The following is a 5,322-nucleotide window of genomic DNA, read 5'->3' as shown; positions in this document are numbered from 1 at the left end:
CCACTAAGTCAACCTCTAACTATGAAGGTCAGTTAAGTGGACAAATTAATTTAACACCTAAAGTCCTAGTCAACTCCTTAAGGAAAGACTAGAGTTATAGGAATCTAAATCAACTAGCAAAGATAATAATTTTCAATCACGATGAGTTTGACAACTCAAGAGTCACCAATTAATCAACTAAAGCCAATAGTAAATAATCTAAATTATAAATAGGGAAAGCAATCATGAGTCTGAAATACCTCAATTTATATTAATTAAGAAAATCCTAACATGAAAAGTTCATAAGCCAAATAGGCAACACAAGTAATACAAGCATTAAAGCATCTGGAAGTAAAAGAGAAATATAAAGTAAAAGGAATATTGAACCTGATGAAGAGTCGAAATCCTAAATCCTTTAAGAGGAATCCTAATCCTAGAACCTAAGAGAGAGGAGAGAACCTCTCTCTCTAAAAACTACATCTAAAACCTAAAATTGTGAGTAATGATTCCCTCATTGATTCCGCCCCTCTCCCAGCCTCTAATTTGTGTTTTCTGGGCCGAGAACTGGGTTGAAATGTGACCCAGAATCTGTGCCAGCGACTTCTGTAATTCTACAGATCGCGCACGTCATGCAGCCGCGTCGTCCACGCGTTCGCGTCACTCAGCATTTTTTGTACCACGCGTGAGCGTCGTCCACGCATTTGTTTTAAAGTTGGCATTGTTCAAATTTTACTTTCTGTTGCTTGGTTATGATTGAAACCATTGTTCAAATTTTGGCAAATTTGTTTTAAAGTTGGCATGCGCTATTGTAAATAAAGTTTTGAAGAACTTCCTTGTTTAGTGGAAACCTGTTCGTTTGTAACGCACCACTTATTTCCTTTACCAATTTATGAGCAAATTTCTACCTCGGATCTTTTTTTCTAAATAGAGTTTAATTTTCTGTTTCGTCCTTGCTATAATTGTTATACACGCTTGTTTGAATATGGATTTTGAGAATTTTTGAACGAGCATTTGATTTCTCTTCCGAGTTTTATGATTGCCTTTGGTTAAGTTGTGCACCTAATTATCTTTCTAAAATATTTGAGGAGATATTTTTAGCCTTTAGCCAAACTTGTGTGCACCTTGTTTTTAAAATTATGCATGATCTGTTTCAACATAAAATTGTATTACAGCAAAGCCACGTTATTGCTTTTGTTATTCTCTTGGAGAATGTTTGTTACTTAACTTTTCTTCTGAATTACGAAGTGATTTTTTTGCAAGTTTTCGATTCTTTTGTGAACAATGCATTCGGAAGTATTTTAATTATGCTCTTGAGTTCTGTGAGCTTGGCTTGGATCTGAGATATTCTTTTCTGTAACCTCTTATTTCTTCGACTCATCTTGAAATTGTTTCAAACTAATGCGCTGATTCTCCTTCCTATTGATCCTATTGAATTTCCTTGATCCAAGGGTTATCTTGAAGTTGTCAATTGAATTGAGTCTAGCAAACTTCATTGCTTGAGTGTCCTTGTTTATTTGGAATTGGATACATTCTCTCAAATCTTTGAGTACTATCCTTGACATTTGACTCTCCTTTTTGAATCTTGTATCCTTCTGAGTAGACTCGAGAATAGTTTTGATATCACGTGCGACTTGTAGACGTAGTAACGTGATACGTTAGTTCTTTAAGACGTGATGTGTATACGGGAGTTGAAGCGGTAGGTGTGCAACGTATGAGTTGTGGGCGTTTTGTTCCTTGCGAACGGATTTGTGGTTGTCAGGCTAATGATCGAAATTGGGGTTTGTAAAGTGCTTGATGAAGTTGGAAAGTTGAAACTTTGAGGTTGATATAAGATTAGTGTGCGGAGTATATTTTGAAAAAAAATTTTGGATTTCAGAAGAAAAAATTTATCAATTTTTTAATTTTTAAATTTAAAAATTTAATTTTTTATTTAAAATAGAAAAATAAAATTGTAAGACCCAGAATCTTTTAAAAGTCTTATTATGAGTAAGTCTCAAATCCTACAGTTATTTATAGCCTTAATTTCAGAGATTATTTTATTATAGATAATTAAGGCAAGTTTTGATTTATTGAATTTGAAACGAGTTATGATTATTATCCAATTTTATAATTATTGGATTATTTCCTATATTTAAAGTATAAAGTTGATAGTTGTGAAATAATAAGGATTTTATATGATTTGGATTAGATAAGTAATATTTTAAATATTATTACTGCTATTTTGGAAAATGAAGAAATTAAGTATATTATTTCTAATTTTTGGATTTGGGCATTTTATTGAAAATAATTTGTGAAATTGATGAGCAAATAGTATTTTCAATGTACAAATAGTGTTGGATTTAATTTGGGTTTCAATTACTATATTATACCTATTTTTATGTGAAATTACTAAAATGCCCCTAACCCTAATTTTTGAAATGATGAAACCCTAATTCCTAAGCATAGCAGCCGCCACCCCTTTCTTCTTCCCTTCAACAAACCTGCAACCCAAAACCTCCCAAGAGAAAAGGAAACAGAGGCAGAAAAATGGAGAGAAGGGAGAGTGTGCCGGCCAGGGAGAGAGAGCTCGCTGCCGCCACAGTCGACCACGCCTGCCGCCTCGCCTCCGCGCCACCACGCCTCGCAGTCGAACCCATTTTCGCTGCTACCACCGTCACGGAGAAGAGGCGTCGAAGAAGGGCCGAGCTCGCGCCTCGTCGCTGCCGTCCTTGGGGCCTCGAGCTGCGTCGCCGTCCTTGGTGACCCACGAACCGAGATCACACGCGCGGGGTGGAGGACGACGCTGTTGTCGCCGCTGCTTCTCCCAACGCCGCTACTGCCCGTTGAAGCCGACACCGTCGCGGGTAAGGACTCAGGCGAGAGAGAGGAGGTCACAAAGAAGAGAGCCGCATCCAGTCCCTGAAGCCGCCGCGCCTGGCCTCGTCGGTGAAGCCATGGCTGCCGTCATCGGAATAGAGGGCGAGAGAAAGACAGAGAGCTCGCGGTGGGGGAAAAGACAGGCGCCGCCGTGCTGCACGAAGCTATCGCCGCCGCTCCTGCCGCCGGTAAGCCTCGGTTAGCATCGCCGAAGTTCTGGCCATCACCATTGTTGAGGAAGCTCACCGGAGTTGCTGGAGGCTGTCGCCGCTCTGCCTGGTTGTGTTGAGTCGCGCCGCCGTGCCTGGTCGCCGGAAAAATCCGCTGCAGTCACCGAAAAACTCTGCCGGTAAGGGTTTTTGAATTCGGTCTTCATTCGTTTAAGATTTTGGAAGCTTTAACGTCTCTGTATGTGGGTTCCAGGCGCCATTGCCGGAGTCCTGTCACCGCTACTACTTGAGGTGGCTGCCGAGCTGCTGCCAAACCGGTCCGGAAACCGCCGCTGTTCCGGTTTAGCTGTTCCTTCTTATTTGCGGTAAGCGTTTACGTTCCGGTAACCCCTTTAGTCGCTGTCCTGTTAAACGTTGAGGTATTGTAGCATTCGTTGTTATGAGAGTTAATCCCATTTGTTACGTATTGCGATTAGAGTTGATGTGGTTACTGCAAAAGTGAGCAAAGCTGTGGTTCAAGCTGCCGGTGATTGCGGGATGAGGCGAAAAGGACTCTGTGAGACGTTTGGGTTATGGATTTGGGTTTTGAGGTAGGGGTGCTTTCCAAAAACTATGCTTTATGTAGTGGAATTATTACATATGGATACTGATGTGAGATATTATGTATTTGGTGATTGTATCTGCCTTATGTATTATTTGATTGACTCGAGTGATTATGGATGTTGGTTTGGCTGAATTGTTGTGCGGCTTTGTGAATTGTAATGTTTGAAGTTGATTCTTTAAAGATTTGAAATCTAAGTTTAATCCGTTGAGGATTGATTTGATTTGAGTTAATTATTTTGATGATTTGAGAAGTCGAATGCACTTTTGAAATCAGCCTGGTTTACTTTAATTGACTTGGTTTTGGACAAATGATTTACTTCTGAACCGTTTCTTTAAAGCTTTGGAAATGAGTTAAATCGGTTGATATTGAGTTAATTTTGAAATGGTATCCTTGAGATACGCCACTGAGGCGATTGTTGGATTTATCCTACTTTGAATTGATTTCTGGTTTTGTGTTGTTGAAAAGGAATGAGGAACGGTTTAGCTGGGACCCGAACCGGGTGGCAAAAGTCCAAGTTTTAGGGGAGGTGCTGCCGAAATTTTTATAAAATCTTAGTCTTGTGTGAAAGGTTATTTAAAAAGGGTTGAATTTGAGAAATTGTATTATTTGATTTATTAAGAAGATATTTATGTTTTCAAGCTTAATTTACTTGATGAACCTTATACGCTGAGTTTGGCTTATTTAGAACTGAACTATTGTTACCATTTGAATCACTGAAGGAAAGAATGATGCTTTAATATTGATTTCAATATAAAAAAGGAGTTTTTAGTGATTTTTAAAGGAACCTAGACTTTTGATTGAGTAATCAATTTTGAACCATTTTGGAAGAGTTGGAAAAATGGGTTCCAAAAAGAAATCTGAACGCGGTTTGATTCAAATGAACCGGTTCCATTTCAATGAGTTGATTTTTGGACTGGGTTGGAACTTGTGATCTTGTATGGTTCGGTTTCAGAATAAACTCAGTTTTATTTATTTGAACCGAGAATTTATGATTTTAAGAGTTTCAATGAATTTTAAGGAATTGATGTAAGATGACCTTCCCTAAAGGCTTGGGACTCTGCCGAGCAATTTTGTTATAAAATCCCATTGTTAGGTGGGTGGTTTTGAATACTTTGAAATAAATCTTTACCTTTCCATGGTTCTGGAAGTTTTGGAAAGAAAATGCCGAGAGTGGCTTTGTTTTAAAGAAAGGGGACTCACTTTGAATAAATTTGGCTTATGAGCCTAAGATGATTTGAGAAACGAGATTTCTAAAGCCAAGGCTGAAAAGAGTTGAAACTTGATTTCAAAGTGAGATGATTTGAGAAAAAGTGATTTATGGCTTAAATGCTGATTTTACGAATTAATGATGTTGAATGTGGAAGTGTTGTTTTGTTGTGAGTCGGAATGGCTGTGTATGCTATGAATATTGGCTGGTTCTGGATTGAACCGTGAGCCGAAATGGCTGTGTATGCTATGAATATTGGCTAGTTCTGGACTGAACCGTGAGCCGGATGGCTGAGATGGATGTTGATCCACGAATGAGAACGAATGCATGTATATACTGAATTATTGATAATTGTGATTTGCACTTCCACTATCTGAGATACGAGTTTCCCTGGGTAGTAGCAGTGGCTAGCCACCACGTGCTCCAGGTTGAGACTTGATACTCTGTTGACCCTATGTCGTAAGTGTGGCCGGGCACTGTGAAAGTCCCGGATGAGCTCGCCCCCG

The 5,322-nt window shown here is 39.1% G+C and overlaps 1 long non-coding RNA gene across 2 annotated transcripts in view; it reads left to right on the top strand.

The window, feature by feature from the left end:
- Nucleotides 1-2,442: 2,442 nt before the first annotated feature.
- The window catches only part of LOC107474603 (uncharacterized), a 5,532-nt gene continuing 2,652 nt past the window's right edge, over nucleotides 2,443-5,322 (top strand). For both annotated transcript variants that reach the window (XR_008006981.1, XR_008006980.1), the window contains exons 1-3: nucleotides 2,443-3,184; nucleotides 3,259-3,370; nucleotides 3,482-3,595. This is a non-coding gene — a long non-coding RNA (uncharacterized LOC107474603). The remainder of the gene's footprint in view (nucleotides 3,185-3,258; nucleotides 3,371-3,481; nucleotides 3,596-5,322) is intronic.

This window comes from Arachis duranensis, chromosome 3 (assembly GCF_000817695.3).
Source record: "Arachis duranensis cultivar V14167 chromosome 3, aradu.V14167.gnm2.J7QH, whole genome shotgun sequence".
NCBI classification, from domain to species: domain Eukaryota; kingdom Viridiplantae; phylum Streptophyta; class Magnoliopsida; order Fabales; family Fabaceae; genus Arachis; species Arachis duranensis.
This window is presented reverse-complemented; position numbering and strand designations above follow the sequence as displayed.